This window comes from Cajanus cajan, chromosome 10 (genome assembly GCF_000230855.2).
Source record: "Cajanus cajan strain Asha chromosome 10, NIPB_CcT2T_4, whole genome shotgun sequence".
Lineage (NCBI taxonomy): Eukaryota > Viridiplantae > Streptophyta > Magnoliopsida > Fabales > Fabaceae > Cajanus > Cajanus cajan.
Window position 1 is genome coordinate 9420483 of NC_138526.1, and position 16818 is coordinate 9437300.

Below are 16818 nucleotides of genomic sequence, written 5' to 3' on the forward strand. Positions count from 1 at the left end.
GCATCTAGTGAAGCTAACCCTGGAGAGGGCAAACTCAAGTACCGAAGTGTTCAGAAAACATGGAGGTATGCAACTTCCGGCTCGGGCGTCGAGTGAAGTTGTATCTGGAGAGACCGTACTCGCAGCTTCCGGCTAGGGCGTCTAGTGAAGTTAACCCTGGAGAGGGCAAACTCAAGTACCGAAGTGTTCAGAAAACATGGAGGTATGCAACTTCCGGCTCGGGCGTCGAGTGAAGTTGTATCTGGAGAGACCGTACTCGCAGCTTCCGGCTAGGTCGTCTAGTGAAGCTAACCCTGGAGAGGGCAAACTCAATCACCAAAGTGTTCAGAAAACATGGAGGTGTCCAACTTCCGGCTCGGGCGGCGAGTGAGGTTGGGCCTGGAGGGGCAATACTCAATCATCAGTGATGTTAAAACACTGGTGTCTAGCTTCCGGCTCGGGCGTCGAGTGAGGCTAGGTCTGGAGAGACGGTACTCAATCACCAGCGTCGCCAGAGGCACGTCGGTGTTCAACTTCCGGCTCGGGCGTCGAGTGAAGTTGACCCTGGAGAGGGTAAACTCAGCTACCGAGGATGTCAGAAGCGCCGAGGTATGCACCCACCTGGAGAGGCTACTCAACAATTTTCCACCGGAAGACATTACAAGTCAGAAGGTCGGCACATCACCCGGACAATTGGGTCAACTCCTTTACTTGCCAGCCGGTACACCAAAAGGCCGTCCGACTAAGTAAAGGGGGGGCAGCTGTAGACCCCTAAAATTGTCCGGGTCGGAAATAAAGCTTGAAGACTCTCGAAGACTGAAGGAAGATCAGCCAGAAGGACTCCTGGAAGGCCCTAGGAGGGTTCTCTGTAGGTCTAGAGGTCTTAGAATAGCTTAAAATAAGGAAGTGGAGGGAATGAAGCCCAATACGGCCGTACTAAACTTAATACGGCCGTATTGAAGCTTCAATATGGCCGCAGTGAACTCAATACGGCGTATTGAAGTTTCTGAAACTTCAATACGGCCGTACTGAAATCAATACGGCCGTATTGAAGCTTCAATACAGCCGCAGTGAACTCAATACGGCCATATTGAAATTTCTGAGCTTCAATACGGCCGTATTGAACTCAATACGGCCGTATTGAAGTTCAAAAATTTCAATACGGCCGTATTGATTCTGTAGCCCGTATTGGGCCTGTTCCCTATAAATATGACGTCAATTGGACGTCATTTGACACTTTTTCACACAGTTTTGACTCCCTCCTTGAGTATTCTGGGGTTTTTGAGCAGTGTTCTGCCCTAGAAATCTCTCTGGGAGTCGATCCGACGAAGTTCTGGAATTCCGAGCACTTAGCTTGGAGATTCGAACCTAGTCGAAGGGAAATCCTCCGGATTTCCATAGTCAAAAGTTTTTAGGAAGGAGCGAGCGAGCTTGTAGAGCGAGGGAACGCCAAAAAGCTTCCCAGTTTTACTCAATATATAAAAGCACGCTTCAAGAGGTTTCTTCTTAAATCCTTCCTTTTACTGCTTTCTGTGTGCATATTTAAACTGTCATCATGTAGATAGTTAATTTATAATTGCTTAGAATAAATAGGGGTAATTTAGTAATTTTACACTGTTATTTTAGAAATAATCTGTCATAGGGAACCCGAAAGGGGCGTTGTGGGGTGCTAACACCTTCCCCACGCGTAACCGACTCCCTTACCCAACTCTGGTTGTAATGGCCAAAGTTGATTTATAAAATCAATTGCCTTATCCCTTTTTCCAATGTTTTGAGTAAAACATTGGTGGCGACTCCACGAACCCTCCTTTTGCGAAAACCACTAATCCATGGAGGGTCCCGCTTGGGATTAATATGGATTGGTGAATCATTTAATAAAATTGCTCGTTTGACAAGGTCTCAGTTTGAGAATACGTCATTCTAGCAATCCATATTTTTAAACAAATAAACGAGTCCAACCATCCTTCGCGAATGCCGAAAGCCCGTTTCGGGCCGGTGGCGACAAGAAGTATAATTAATCAAAATTGTTTCAGATAAGCCTTGGAAACTTGGAGTGCTTCATTCTAGTTATAACATGTTGTTTATTATGTTATTCCTTGAAACATAACTCTCCCCCTGAGTGTATGCTCTCCCCCTTACTCGATTATCCCCCTTTTTGATTCATCAATACGTATAACAAATTTTGATATCAGATATGATTATTTATTATTTTTTATTTATTTCTCCTCCTTTGTAATCATCAAAAAGAAATTGGGGACAAAATAAGCAGTAGGGTAAAAAATGTGTATTGAATAACAATAAGTGTGTACAGTAAGGATGATAAAAAAATACACATTGTATCCTTGTTCCTAACATGACTATTCTAGCACATGCTATCTTATCTGCTGTTCAGATCATCTTTGAATTCATTGAAGGATTCAATGGAGACATATTGTTGTGCTGGTTCAAAGGCTGATGGGAGTGCCTCTAGAAGAGTGGACGGTGAGATTGGCTTAGTAGAGATAGGCTCAGATGTGTGGGATTCAGATTGTTCAGCTTTGGAGGGAGCATCACAGGGCATAGGCATACCTAGTTTCCATGATGGAATGACCTTGCACCACTTATACTCAACCTTGTGCCATGTGTTTGTGACAGCCTTCCACTCATCTTTGTATAGATCAAGATTGAAAAGAGAGGAGTGGATGAAGTATCTCTTGCTAAGAGCATCAAGATCAGGCCCTCGTTGTCTATTAAGAAAGACAACAGATGTGTCGCTGAAGTGTATTACTTTGCATGGGGTCATCTAGCGATACCCACGCAGCATGAGGGTCTTGGCCTTTTCTTCAGCTGGGAGACTAGACGAGCTAGCTTCTTGACTACACTTATACATAAAGTTTGATAAAACTTCTCTACACCGTCTTCAATATATGTTAGTGCCCTCGCAGGATCTTATTGCCAATTCAAGCTTACTCCTTTGTATTGGCGAATCTCAACTTTCGATGGTCTGGGCATCGTTCCCAGATGTAGGGCAGGTTCTTTCATCTTATTTCGATCAATTGGAGGAAGTCGTCGACAAATTCGGTTAGGATAGGCATAAATTTGTATTTCTGCTGAGATGTATAGAGAGGAAGGTATGTACAATTGTAAGTTTATACCTATACATTGGCGAATGTGACCTATTGCTGCTCGATCCGATGCTGAGAGTGATCGGTAGTGATTCATATGTACATGAATAAATTTTGTTAGAGGATTGAGGAACTCTACCTTTGGTAGAGTAGATAGAGACCCCTTCATACGGTTGGAGGATGACGTTTTCTTTTTGGGGGATGAGGATGTCGATTGTTGTTGATGTAGAGGACGAATGAGTTGAAGAGTTCCTTGTGGTGGAGTCCATACGGACTTGGACTTGATCACCTCTCCTGGATATATCCTCCTCTTGAAAGTTGGTGGAGGAAAAGTAGTTATGGCATCTAGGGGGAGAGCCAGATAAGCCTCAGATGGAGAGAAAGGTATGTCTGGGCAGTAAGGTTTGCACTTGTCCTTACTCATATACGCGCATGGGCATAGGTAGATCATGTTGTCCTAGTGGGATGAAATCTACAACTATTTGACCGTGTGGGTCAGTGACAGTCAATGCGGGGAAGTGTTTCAACAGAAAATACATCGATGGAGGTTGTCTGGGTAGTTCGTCTGTTGGTTGAGAAGAGGACGGAGAGGAAGAAGGAGATTCTTGTTTAAGTCCAAAAGCAGGTGGACGAACAAGAATAGAAAATGGAGCCGGAGGAGGAGATTGCTCGAGATAGTAGTACTCTGGCCCATATGTAGGCTTGTTAGGCAGAATGGTTTCATACTTATGAGTGTTCCCTTGCGAGTCACGTAAAGGGTTCCCTGAAGCATCCAGTATAGTTGAGCCTTCTTCGAGCCACGAGTACACAAGTCTATAGTACCAAAGAGCGTGTGTGGTGGACTTTTGCAAGACATAACGTCTAGGCCAGTTGATGAGATATCGCTCACAAAGCACACTAATCATCCTGTCAACAATGTAAGGGCGTGGCTTTGTTCTTAGACCAACTCTATTTCTTTTACTAATGCTCTTATCATTGGCAAGATGGTCGATTTTGAGCAGTTCTACTTTTTTATTAGAATCGACTGTTCCAGGGAAGATGATGGAGTATATGTCTGTCCCTTCATCCATTCCTTCCGGTATCCGCGAGGCTGGTGGTTCTGATGGAACTAGTTGAAGGAGATTGATGTTCCTTCAATGATTCCATGCTTAGGACCGAAATGCCTTGAGGTTGACCTTAGGAGAAGCTCGAAATCTCCATGAAGAAGTCTTCAATGGAGGAGAAGGCTTAGAAGGAGGTTCGGTCACTTCTAGTTTGATGTAGAAGCTTAAGGAACCTAGGCAAGGTTTGAAACCTTTGGTGAAACCTTAGAGAAGAAAGTGTCTCCACGGTTTTGAGAGTGACTCTTGAGAGAGAAATCTGAAGTTTATTTCTCAATTTGTTCAAAAGTGAGTACAAGAGAGGTAATTACAAATATATAGGGTAGAGGTAGCTTCTAGGAGAAGCTAACCTTAACCATGGTTCACTAGGAACCATGGTAAGGTATACTTAACTCCCTACGGTTTAGCAAGCTTGTAGGAGAAGCTAACCTTGACTATGGTTCACTTAAGAACCATGGTAAGGTAAGCTTACCCTACTTGAGTTTAGAAGCTTGCAAGGCAAGCTTCAAAACTCAAGAAGTGTAGCTTGAAATTTCGGCCAAAGGAAGACAAAGGAGCTAGGCGGCCTTGGACTAATTTTGCTCCATGAATTAATTTGAAAAACCTTGATTTGGTTTAGTTAGGTTCATCATATGATGATGAAACCTATCTAAATCAAATCTATGAAAAATTAGGAGCAAAATGAGTCCAATATGCAAAATTTTGCCTAGGCCCAACTCAGGCCCAATTTCTAAGCACACTCCCTAGCTTTGCTAAATGTCACCCCCTTTTCCCTACTAAAAAAAATAGAAAATGAATGTATCAACTAGGGAGGTTAAATGTAGTTAAACTCTCCAAGTAACCTACCTCAAAATCAATATACAAACACTAGAAAAAGCAAGTAAAGTGCCTCACAAATACAAAGGCAAAAATAACCTATACAAAAGGCTATGTATAAACTGTACAATATAAACAATTAGAATTAGACCTTCTCTTCATGATAGAGCATTCCAAGTGAAGATTACCTTGGGCTTGACAAGCCCACTAGTCTTCACAATTTCCAACTCTTCCTGTATTGTTCTAGCCATAGCTCTGGTAACTGGGCCCTTGGCCCATGGTCTATCATCCCCTCCTTCTTGAGAAGGATTTATCCTCAAATCTGTAGGTTCATCTTCCTCATCATAACCTGCAAAGGGAATAAGATCACTCACATTAAATGTGTTGCTTACTCCATAATCACTGGGAAGATCTAACCTGTAGGCATTATCATTGATTCTTTGGAGGACTTGAAAGGGACCATCTCCTCTTGGGTTGAGTTTAGACTTCCTTTGAGAAGAAAACCTTTCCTTTCTTAAATGAAGCCAAACCCAATCCCCTTCCTCAAAAATGAGGTTTTTCTTACCTTTGCTTCTTTCTAAAGCAGTTCTCTCATTTTGTTGTTGTATATGAGTTTTAACCTTCTCATGTAATTTCTTAACAAATTCAGCCCTAGATACCCCTTCTTTATGAAAGTAGTGAGAAGAATCTGGTAGGGGTATTAGGTCCAAAGGAGTAAGAGGGTTAAAACCATACACAACCTCAAAAGGTGAGATTTTGGTAGTCTTATGGACTACCCTGTTGTAAGCAAATTCAATATGGGGCAAGTACTCATCCCAAGACTTATGGTTACCCTTAAGGACTGCCCTTAACATTGTAGATAGGGATCTATTAACTACTTCTATTTTCCCATCAGTTTGTGGGTGACAAGTAGTAGAGAAAAGCAATTTAGTTCCTAGCCTACTCCAAAGAGTCTTCTAGAAATGGCTAAGGAACTTAGTATCCCTATCTGAGACAATGGTTTTGGGTAGACCATGAAGTCTAACCACTTCCTTGAAGAAGAGTCTTGCTATGTTGCTTGCATCATCTATTTTGTGGCAGGGTATAAAGTGGGCCATTTTACTAAATTTGTCCACTACCACAAAAATCGAATCCATGCCTCTCTGGGTCTTGAGCAAGCCCAAAATAAAGTCCATACTGATATCAACCCATGGAGAGTTAGCAACAGGTAAGGGTGTATAGGTGCCATGAGGCATTACTTTAGACTTTGCTTGTAAACAAGCTATACATCTAGAGCAAAACCTCTCAACATCCCTTCTCATATGGGGCCAAAAGAATTTTTCTTTTAAAAAGCTTAGAGTCTTTTCAACTCCAAAGTGCCCCATGAGACCACCCTCATGACTTTCTCTAACAAGGAGTTTTCTTATAGATCCTTGGGGTATACAAATTCTTCCTTCTTTATACAAATACCCCTCAGAAATATAGAAACCTCCTTGAGGCTTTGCTAAACATTGGGTATAATTTTCATTGAATTCGAGATCATTAGAATACAATTCCTTAATGTGATCAAATCCCAAGATTAGAGATCCAAGAGAGACTAACAAAGTATGTCTCCTAGAAAGAGCATCAGCCACAACATTATTTTTCCCTTTCTTGTATTTAATCACATATGGAAATTGTTCTAAGAACTCTACCCACTTAGCATGCCTTTTATTTAGTTTGCCTTGACCCCTCAAATATTTAAGTGACTAATGGTCACTATGAATGACAAACTCCTTGGGAATAAGGTAGTGTTCCTAAGTTTGAAGGGCCCTAACCAAAGCATAGAGCTCTTTTTCATAGGTAGGGTAGTTAAGAAATACACCTTTAAGTTTTTCACTAAAATAAGCAATAGGGTGCCCACCCTGTAACAAAACCGCCCCTATGCCAACTCTAGAGGCATCACATTCTAACTCAAAAGTTTTTAAAAAATCAGGTAGAGCTAGAAGTGGTGCATGGGTAAGCTTATGCTTTAAAGTTAGGAAGGCATTTTCTTGTTTCTCTCCCCATATAAATTCCACAATTTTCTTGACTAATTCATTTAATGGGGAGCCAAGTGTGGAGAAATTAGGAACAAACCTTCTATAGAAGCTTCCCAACCCATGGAAGCTCCTAATATCTCCAACACTTTTAGGAGTGGGCCATTCTTGGATGTCCTTGATTTTCTCGGGGTCCACATGAACCCCTTTTTTACTAATTATAAACCCTAGGAAGACAACACTATCTACACAAAATGTACATTTCTCTAAATTACCAAAAAGCTGGTTTTTCCTAAGAATATTGAAAACTTGCCTTGAGTGTCCTATGTGATCACTTAGGCTCCTACTATATATAAGAATATCATCAAAATAAACTACCACAAATCTACCTAAACAATCCCTTAGAACATGATTCATGAGACGCATAAAGGTACTAGGAGCATTGGTTAGCCCAAAAGGCATCACTAACCATTCATACAATCCAAACTTGGTCTTGAAAGCGATTTTCCATTCATCTCCCTCTTTAATTCTTATTTGATTATAACCACTTTTAAGATCAACTTTGGAAAATATGATGGCTCCATGAAGCTCATCTAACATGTCATCAAGTCTAGGGATAAGATGCCTATACTTCACAGTGATGTTGTTGATGGTCCTACTATCACAACACATTCTCCACTTGCCATCCTTTTTAGGAACCAACAACACTGGAACAACACAAGGACTTAAGCTCTTTCGAACCCAGCCCTTCTCCAACAACTCTTGAACCTGAGACTCAATTTCTTTTGTTTCTTGGGGGTTGGTCCAATAGGCAGGCCTATTAGGTAGGCTAGCCCCAGGCACCAAATCAATTTGATGTTCTATTCCTCTTGAAGGAGGAAGGCCCATTGGACCCTCGGGAGGAAATAGATCATCAAACTCTTTTAAAAGTGTTTTTACCCCCTTAGGTAAAGTCTCATGTCCACTAGATGTGGCAGTGCAAGAAAGAGTTCCTTTACAGAGAAGGATATAAGAGGGTTGTTGAATCAAGAGGGTTTGTTTGAAAATTACATTCTCTTGAGTAACAACCTCTAGGGAGGGAACTCCTTTCTCCCTAGATTCCTCTCTATCCTTAGTTTTCACGGACTTTTTTTTTTCTCTATTTTCCTCTTTTTTTTTAAATTTTTTTTCTCTATCTCTTTTGAGTTTCATTTGTGCTTGATCCTCAGACACCTGTTGAGGAGTAAGAGGATGAAGCACAAATTTCTTTTCTTTATGTGTAAAGGTAATCTCGTTAATAAGGCCATTATGCATGGTTTTCTTATCAAATTGCCATGGCCTTCCTAATAAGATATGACAAGCTTCCATTGGTACTACATCACACAGCACCTCATCCTCATAATTCCCAATGGAAAGCTTGACCTTTACTTGTTGGTCAACTGCTAAGTCACCATCCTCATTAATCCAATGGAGTTGATAAGGTTTAGGATGTGGACTAGTAGTCAAACTCAACTTTTCAACCAGCCTAGTGCTACAACAGTTGCACCATGAACCACTATCAACAATGAGAGAACATGCATTGTTTGAAACTTTGCATCTAGTGTGAAATATGTTCTCCCTTTGTGATAGAGTATCACTAGGTTGGTTTTTGAGGAGTCTCCTAATCATTAAGAGCTCCCCTTCATAAGGAAAAGTAGACTCTACACCTTCCTCTTGCTCACTTGCTTCTTCCTCACTATTACTAGAAGAAGTAGTAGCCTCATCTTGGCTACTATAAATGTCATGCCCCCTCATGATCATGACCTTCTTTGTGGGGCATTGGGAGGCAATGTGGCCTCTCCCTAAACATTTAAAGCATTTTATATCACTAGTCCTAGAACTAGTGTGTGTAGTGTCCTTCCCATTTCCCTTATCTTTTTCTGTTGCTAGATTCTTGGAGGGTTCAAAAGTTTTCTTCTTTTCAAAAGTTTTTCCCTCCTTCTTGGAATCTTTCTTTAGAAATGAAGAGTGGGAGCTATCCTTTTTATAAGATTTTCTCATTCTTTGTTGTTCTACCCTTACACAAAGTTGGACCAAGTCATTTAGATCCCTGTAGGGTAGTAGCACCACTTGGTCTCTTATTTCTAAATTAAGACCACTTAAGAATCTAGCTACAGTTGTAGCTTCCTCTTCCCTTATGCATGCCCTCATCATTAAAAGCTCCATCTGTTGCCTGTACTGTTCTACAGACATGTCTCTTTGTTGGAGCCTTTGGAGCCTATTCATAAGCTCCCTTCCATAATAGGTGGGAATGTGCCTCCTTCTCATAGCACTTTTGAGATCATTCCAATATTGAATTGGAGGATCATTGTGGAGGCGTCTCTCTCTCTCTAGAGCAGTCCACCAATACATGGCATGCCCTTGGAAGCTAAGGGTAGCCAGAGGGACTTTTCTCACTTCACCTACCCTGTGGCAAGCAAAGAGTTGCTCAACCTTCATCTCCCAATCTAAGTATACTTCCACATCATCTTTACCAAAGAATTGTGGAAGGTCAACTTTGACTTCCCTAGGTCTTATGGACCTTCTAGGAGTGTGTTGGTAGTGATCCCCTTGATTCATGCTTTCATTAGGGGATGTGTATTGGGAATGTGAGCTCCTACTCTTTTTTCTATGTTTTCTCATATCTTCTTTCAATTTTTCTTCCTCTTGCCTTAAAATCCTCATTTCTTCCTCTAAATAAGCAAGTTGTCCTTCTCTTTCAATCTTTTCGTTCTCTCTTTGAATGGACTCTTGCTTTTTCCATAGTTTAAGTGATTTGAGCTCTTTAGTGATATATGAAAGACTTTTTGGAAAGCCATCACTTTCACTATGGGAGGAATCTTGAGACATTTTAATTCAAGAAAATATTTTCACACAAAAATAGTTTTTATGAAAATAATATTTTTTTTTTAAGTGCTTTAGACTTGGCACTTAGAGGTCTAAGAGTACAAATTGAACTTTGGAGGGAGGTGAGCTACTAAAGAGCCACTTAATAACCAAGCCTCTTCAACTAAAAATCTCTAAACCCCCTTGTACTTTTGCCTTGCACAAATCAATTTTCACAAAGATCTTTTCACAAAGATCTTTTCTCAAAGAAAAATAACAATCAAGTGCCTAAGTGTACAATTTATATGATGCTTGAAAACATAAAGAGCAAGAAAACATAAATTGCTTGGAAACTTAAATGACTGAAAACATAAATTGCTTAAAACATAAATGACTTGAAAACTTAAAGACAAGAAAACATAAACTAGGCGTTGAAAGCAATTAAACCTAGGTGAGAGCTTGAAAGGCACCAAAGACCTTCAAGGACCCTCTCACAAGTACTAAACGAAATTTACTATGAGAACCCTTAAGGAGAGATGGAGATACACCAAAGGCACTCCAAGACACTCCTTAATAAAGGCCTTGTACAAAAATTTGGAAAACAAAAATTTACAAGAAAATTGAAATTCAAATTTTCTTCAAATGAAATGCAAATTCACACTCCAAATGAAATGTAAATTCACTTCCAAATGAAATTAGTGGCTGCACTTAATTTCAAAGAAAACAAATTAGTCACTAATTAGAAACAAATTTTAGTAACGGATTTTGTAAGGAAAAACAAGTTTTAGAAACCAAAAATTCCGTCACTAAAATTAGTCACTAATTTTTCACAAAAATTTTCACAATTAACTTTGTTCCTTCTTGCTCCAATTCAGCCACCAAACTGCAGCCTCACAAGGTGTTTCACTCCTCTTTTTAGAAGTAACCTTGGCTTTGGTCACTTCTAGGTGTTTTCAAGAGCCTAGCCACCAAGAGAGAACAAACACCCTAAGCAACCACCAAAGCCTTCAAGTGGATGTCCTTTGCCTTGGCCTCCTACACCTTTTAAGAAGCACTCAACCACCTTCAAGACTGGAGTATTAGTTTAAAACTGAAAAGGAACAATTTAGAATAGCTACACCAATTGGTGGAAGAAAAATGAGACAAGACTAGAAAGAATTCCACAAAATTGACAAGCAAAAATTAAGGTAAATTTTGAAAGCTAGCACACAAAGAATAACCTAGGAAAGGCACTAGAATGGATTACAAAATCAAAAGCTAAGATTAGAAATAAAAAACAAGACTCAAATGATGTGGCTGGTCACAAAATTTGTATGCCAAATTAGTACCAAAACCGAGAGCAACACAAACAAGTTTTGACTCCTTTTTGGCTTTTTATTTTGCTTTTTCTTTCTTTTCTTTTTAGCAAACTATTTTTCACTTCTTTTTCTTTTGATGTTCAGGAGTTTCAATGCCTTTTAAACATTTATATGTCTCGGTTTTAAGGTAGAAAAACTGCAGCAAAAATTTTACACAAAACAAGAGGTGTTCACATGCATTTTGTAGCTAGTGCTTCACTATTTTGTATTGTTTTTAGGTCAAATTTTTAAGCACTCATTCTTTTGTTTTTCTCATGCATTTAGGACACTCACACCTCTGTTTTGTCTCTGTTTTAAGGCTTATAAAATTGTATTAGGTTTCAGCCACCACAAGACTCAAGGAAAAACATAATAGGAAAGTGTTTAACAATTTTATTTGACAAAACTTTTAACAAGACATAATAGAAACCTAACTCTAGGAAATTTGCTAGAACTAATAGCAAATTAGGAACTCAACCATGTAAAGCAAAAGCACATATAGTAAGGTACAGATTTAATAAGCAAAGACACAAAAATTTCGGACATAACAACACAAAACAAAAATTAGGTCAAACAAGCTAGTCTAGGAAGATTCAACATACAAAGGACTACACATGACTTTCTAAGACAAAACAATTGATTAAGAAACAAAATCTATACTGAATGCATGTTGTCCAATCATGGACACATGTGAATGAATGGAGATACTCAAGCAAAAATTAAAAACGCACAAGTTTAAGAGTACCTAAAGCACCAAAACCGAAATTGATTCACAAGAATAGGAACAAGCAAACATGAATCAATTACTTCATATTAGACATATAGGATCCATCAAAAATTACATTAGAACTAGATCCATGAAGCAAACAAAAATTTAGACATAGACAAAGGAAGATACAACACGGATTCAAGTAGAAAAAATTAGAGACAAAAATGATGGAACTAGTTGAAGGAGATTGATGTTCCTTCAATGATTCCATGCTTAGGACCGAAATTCCTTGAGGTTGACGTTAGGAGAAGCTCGAAATCTCCATGAACAAGTCTTCAATGGAGGAGCAGCCTTAGAAGGAGGTTCGGTCACTTCTAGTTTGATGTAGAAGCTTAAGGAACCTAGGCAAGGTTTGAAACCTTTGGTGAAACCTTAGAGAAGAAAGTGTCTCCACGGTTTTGAGAGTGACTCTTGAGAGAGAAATCTGAAGTTTATTTCTCAATTTGTTCAAAAGTGAGTACAAGAGAGGTAATTACAAATATATAGGGTAGAGGTAGCTTCTAGGAGAAGCTAACCTAAACCATGGTTCACTAGGAACCATAGTAAGGTATACTTAACTCCCTACGGTTTAGCAAGCTTGTAGGAGAAGCTAACCTTGACCATGGTCCACTTAAGAACCATGGTAAGGTAAGCTTACCCTACTTGAGTTTAGAAGCTTGCAAGGCAAGCTTCAAAACTCAAGAAGTGTAGCTTGAAATTTCGGCCAAAGGAAGACAAAGGAGCTAGGCGGCCTTGGTGATGGAATCATGCTTTGGAGTGCAAGAGGTGACATACTCAAAGATCCAAGAGGAGTTGGCTAGAGATGAAGGTTTGGGCCTGTCAGGGCCTATCGGGCCCATTGGGCCTAGGAAGGCCCAAGTTGAACTTTTCATGGGCCATATTTTGTTATAGCTATTTTCATATGTTTTGTATACATCATGTTAGTATAGGTATCATATATTTTGGTCTTGTATTTTGGACCACATAGAGTAGCATTTTAGGTTTTAGGCTTGTTGGGCCTAGTTTTGGGCTTCATGGGCCTTTGGGCTTTTGGTACCCAATATTGGGCTCATTTTCATTCTTGTAATTTTTCCTTTCCATTGTATTTGTTTGACCATTGTATTTAGGTCATTAGATTAGGAAAATACAAGGAATACTAAAGTAGGCTAATTAGGTTAAATTAGGTTTAATTTGGAAGCCATTTAAGTTACATTTGAGTCACATGTTTTGCACCTTTGGTGGCTGAACATGTGACCTCAAATTAACCCTAAATGACACTCCAAATTACACTTAGATGCACCTTAGGTACCTTAATTTTCGGAGTAGCACATGGGAGCCAAAATTTGAATTCAAATTTCAAATTTGAATTCAAATTTTGGGCGCCACATGTCACCTTTTGATTTAGGCGCCCAAAGTGTGCAAAACCATGCTTACTTAAGTGTTTCATTCACCATTTTGTATTCACTTTGAATATTCAGAAATTTGAGAGCCATTGAGCCAAGTTTCTCCCTCAAAGTCACCGAAATTCCAAGAGAGAAAGTCTTAGAGAGTGCCTTCAAAATACCCTAGGAAAACCTATTTTCCTTCTCTTTGAAGTGTGCAATCCCTTGAGGCTTGAGCTTGGATGCTTCCTTCTAGGGATTAGGAATCCTAATCCGCAGGTTCTACATCTTCTAGAGGTGTTCTACATTCGGTTTATCTCCATTGAAGTTGATCCGTGCCTAGGAGGAGCTTAGGAGAAGCTAGTTTTTCACTTCTTCTTACTCTTTCCATCATTTTTGGTATCAAGAGCAAGGTCTTCAAGGAGATAAGTTCTTCATCTTGTTTTTGTGTCCGTGCTTGTGTTCTTGTATTTCTCCTTGTCTTGTTTGAGTTTCTCTTCGGATCTATATGTTTTAATTCATATTTTGTGTTCATAGATCCATGGTTGATTGTTCTTGATTTTCTTCCTCAATCAACTTGTTTAGGAACTATTTGCTTTGTGCTAATTTTGAGTTTATTTTGAGTCTCTCCATTCCTAATATGTGTCCGTGATTGGACTGCATACATTGCATTTAGATTTTGGTTTTTAATCCATGTTTTGTCTTAGTATGTTTGTGTAGTCTTTATATGTCTTAAAATTCCTTGAATAGCATGTTGACCTAAATTTCTTTGTGTCTTGTTCATCAATTTGTTGCTCTCGGTTTGCTTATTGATTCTTGCCTCCTATATGTGCTTTTTCTTTTACCTTATTGTGTTCATAACTTGCTATTAGTTCTAGTAAGTTTCTTTAGAGTTAGGTTTCCATTGTGTCTTAAGTTTTCAAATCACATTTCCATTGAAAAATCTTATAAAAATTTTTGTGACTCAAAATTTCAAGTGCTTAACCTACTTCTAGTGCACTCTTTTTGTGGATTCAAATTTAAAAAAATTAGAGGCTGAAAACAGAGATAAAACAGAGCCTAAAGTGTTCAAAAGATCAAAAAGAAAAGAGTTCAAAAGGAATCCAAACCAAAAACCTAAAGACTAGTGCACTAGTTATTCAAGTTACTTGAAATTTGACCTAATTTTTGGCTGATTTGTATTCTCGGTTTCTATAGCTTGGAATCATTGAAAATTTTGAAAAAAAAGGCAAATATACTCTCTGGACTCTTAATTTGATACTGGAAAAAGAAAGAATTAAAAAAAAAATAGAGAAAGAATATTAAAAGAAAAAAGCCGAGAGGTATACAAGTTGAAAAACCTACTTGATTCCTTGTTATTGTTTTGGCTACTACTTTTGCTATACTTGTCCAATTGTCTTCAAATTTTTTTTGTTTTGTTCATCTATTCTAGTACCTATCTAGGAACTCTTCTCTCTGAGTGCTAGATTTTATTTGGAGTCTTAATTTTCAGTTTTACTTGTTGAACCTCTTTGAGTCTTGTCATATACATCTATTACTCTTAATTTTGGTATAAGCTTTTCAAATTGTGCTTTTATTGCTTGTCTAGTTTTCTTTCAATAATTTCCTGTGCTGGAAGTGGCCTTAAATCCTTGCTCAAGGATCAAGCATTGCTCAACAAAGAGTAGGAAAAATTTTGGACACTATAATCACCAAATTTGACCTAATTTAGTGACCAAAATCCTCCTAAATCTCCTTCACTTGAGTGACCAATTCCTTCACCTTGTGAGGCAGCCACCTTAACCTCTTTGTTGTGTTTCTTTTGCAGGTCCAGGATCAGCATATTGAAGGATTAGTGGCGGATTAAACACTTGGTTAAGTGTTAGAAAAGTTGAACACAAAACCGCCACTAATTGGTCACCAAAGCCGCCACTTTATTGCTTTTTAGGCTAGTTTAATTTTTGTCAATTCTCTTGTATTTTTAAACCAATTTGTAAAGCTTGGAGGGAGTATTAAGAAGCTGGTCAGGTATATCTACATCCTTGATAGACTCTCACGTGTAGTACTAGTGGAAGTGGCTTGGAAATTTCATATGTTTCAAGCTTCCACTTAGGATATCCGACTAGTTGCTTAACTTGCTTCTTTTAAGTTTTCTTGTACTTAATTGCTTTACTTTGTTGCCTATAAACGTCTAGAATTGTGTAGTTTTATTTGCTCACGCTTAGTTAAGTGTCAAAAACAAACAAAGTTGTAAAAAGCATACAAAAATTTTTGTGAAAAGTTTTGGGGAATTGGAAATACCACAAAGGAGTTTAGTGATTTCCACTTGAAAAGGCTTGGTTATTAAGTGGCTCTTTGTAGCTCACCTCCCTTGATAGTGCAACTTGTACACTTAGACTTCCAAGTGCTATTTTCATTCCTAGAAAATACCAAAAAAAAAACATTTTATAACTTTTTGCATAGCATACAAATTCTTTTTGCTTAACCATGAGTCATCATACTCAAGGTAGTAGTGACTTTGATACTCCTAAAAGTTTTGAAAGAATTGTCAAGGAGGTTGAAGCACTAAAACTTTGGAAAAATGATGAGATGCTTCAAAAACAAAAAGAGAAACTTGAAAAAGAAGTACAAATCATGTCTTTGGAACAAGAAATCCAAAAGATTAAGCAAAGGGAAGAAAAACTTTTGAAAAGATTGAATAAAAATAAAAGTCCAAAAGGTTCTTCTAGGAGCTCAACCAAGAGCTCCAATGATTCTCAAAGCCAAGATAATGATGGTAGTATGCATATGGATGCTTACTATCAACCAACACCTAGGAGAGTCATTAAAGAACACAAAGTGAGGGAATCCAAGGTTGATCTCCCTTACTTTCATGGTAAAGAAGATGTGGACGCCTACTTAGATTGGGAGATGAAAGTGGAGCAAATCTTCACTTGTCATCAAGTAGGTGAGGAAAGGAAAGTTCCTTTGGCCACCCTAGCTTTTCAAGGACAAGCCATGTATTGGTGGACATCCTTGGAAAGAGAGAGAAGACTTCACAATGATCCTCCCATCACTTATTGGAATGAATTGAGGAGTGCTATGAGAAGAAGGCATATTCCTTCTTATTATAGTAGGGAGCTTATGGATAAGCTCCAAAGGCTCCAACAAAAGAACATGAGTGTGGAGGAGTATAGACAGAAAATGGAGTTGTATCTCATGAGGGCTGGGATAAGGGAAGAGGAAAGGTTGACCATTGCTAGATTTTTAAGTGGTCTCAATTTTGATATTAGAGATAGAGTTGAGTTACTCCCTTATAGGGACCTTGATGATTTGGTCCAACTTTGTATAAGGGTGGAACAACAAAATTTGAGAAAAGGCAAAACTCAATCTAGCTCTTATATCAAGAAAGAGGACAAGAGGGAGGGTCAATATGACTCCTCTAAAAATTATAGTAAAAGTCAAGAAAAAGAAACAGAAAAAGAAAATAAAAATAAAAATATTGTCACTTCTAGTAGTAAAACTAGTGACATCAAATGCTTTAAATGTCTTGGGAGAGGCCATATAGCTTCTC

The 16818-nt window shown here is 38.6% G+C and overlaps 1 long non-coding RNA gene across 1 annotated transcript in view; it reads left to right on the forward strand.

Annotated features, from left to right (window-relative positions):
• Positions 1-1402: 1402 nt before the first annotated feature.
• LOC145952644 (uncharacterized) overlaps positions 1403-16818 on the forward strand; it is a 28290-nt gene continuing 12874 nt past the window's right edge. Inside the window, exon 1 of the long non-coding RNA XR_014430134.1 lies at positions 1403-1477. This is a non-coding gene — a long non-coding RNA (uncharacterized LOC145952644). The remainder of the gene's footprint in view (positions 1478-16818) is intronic.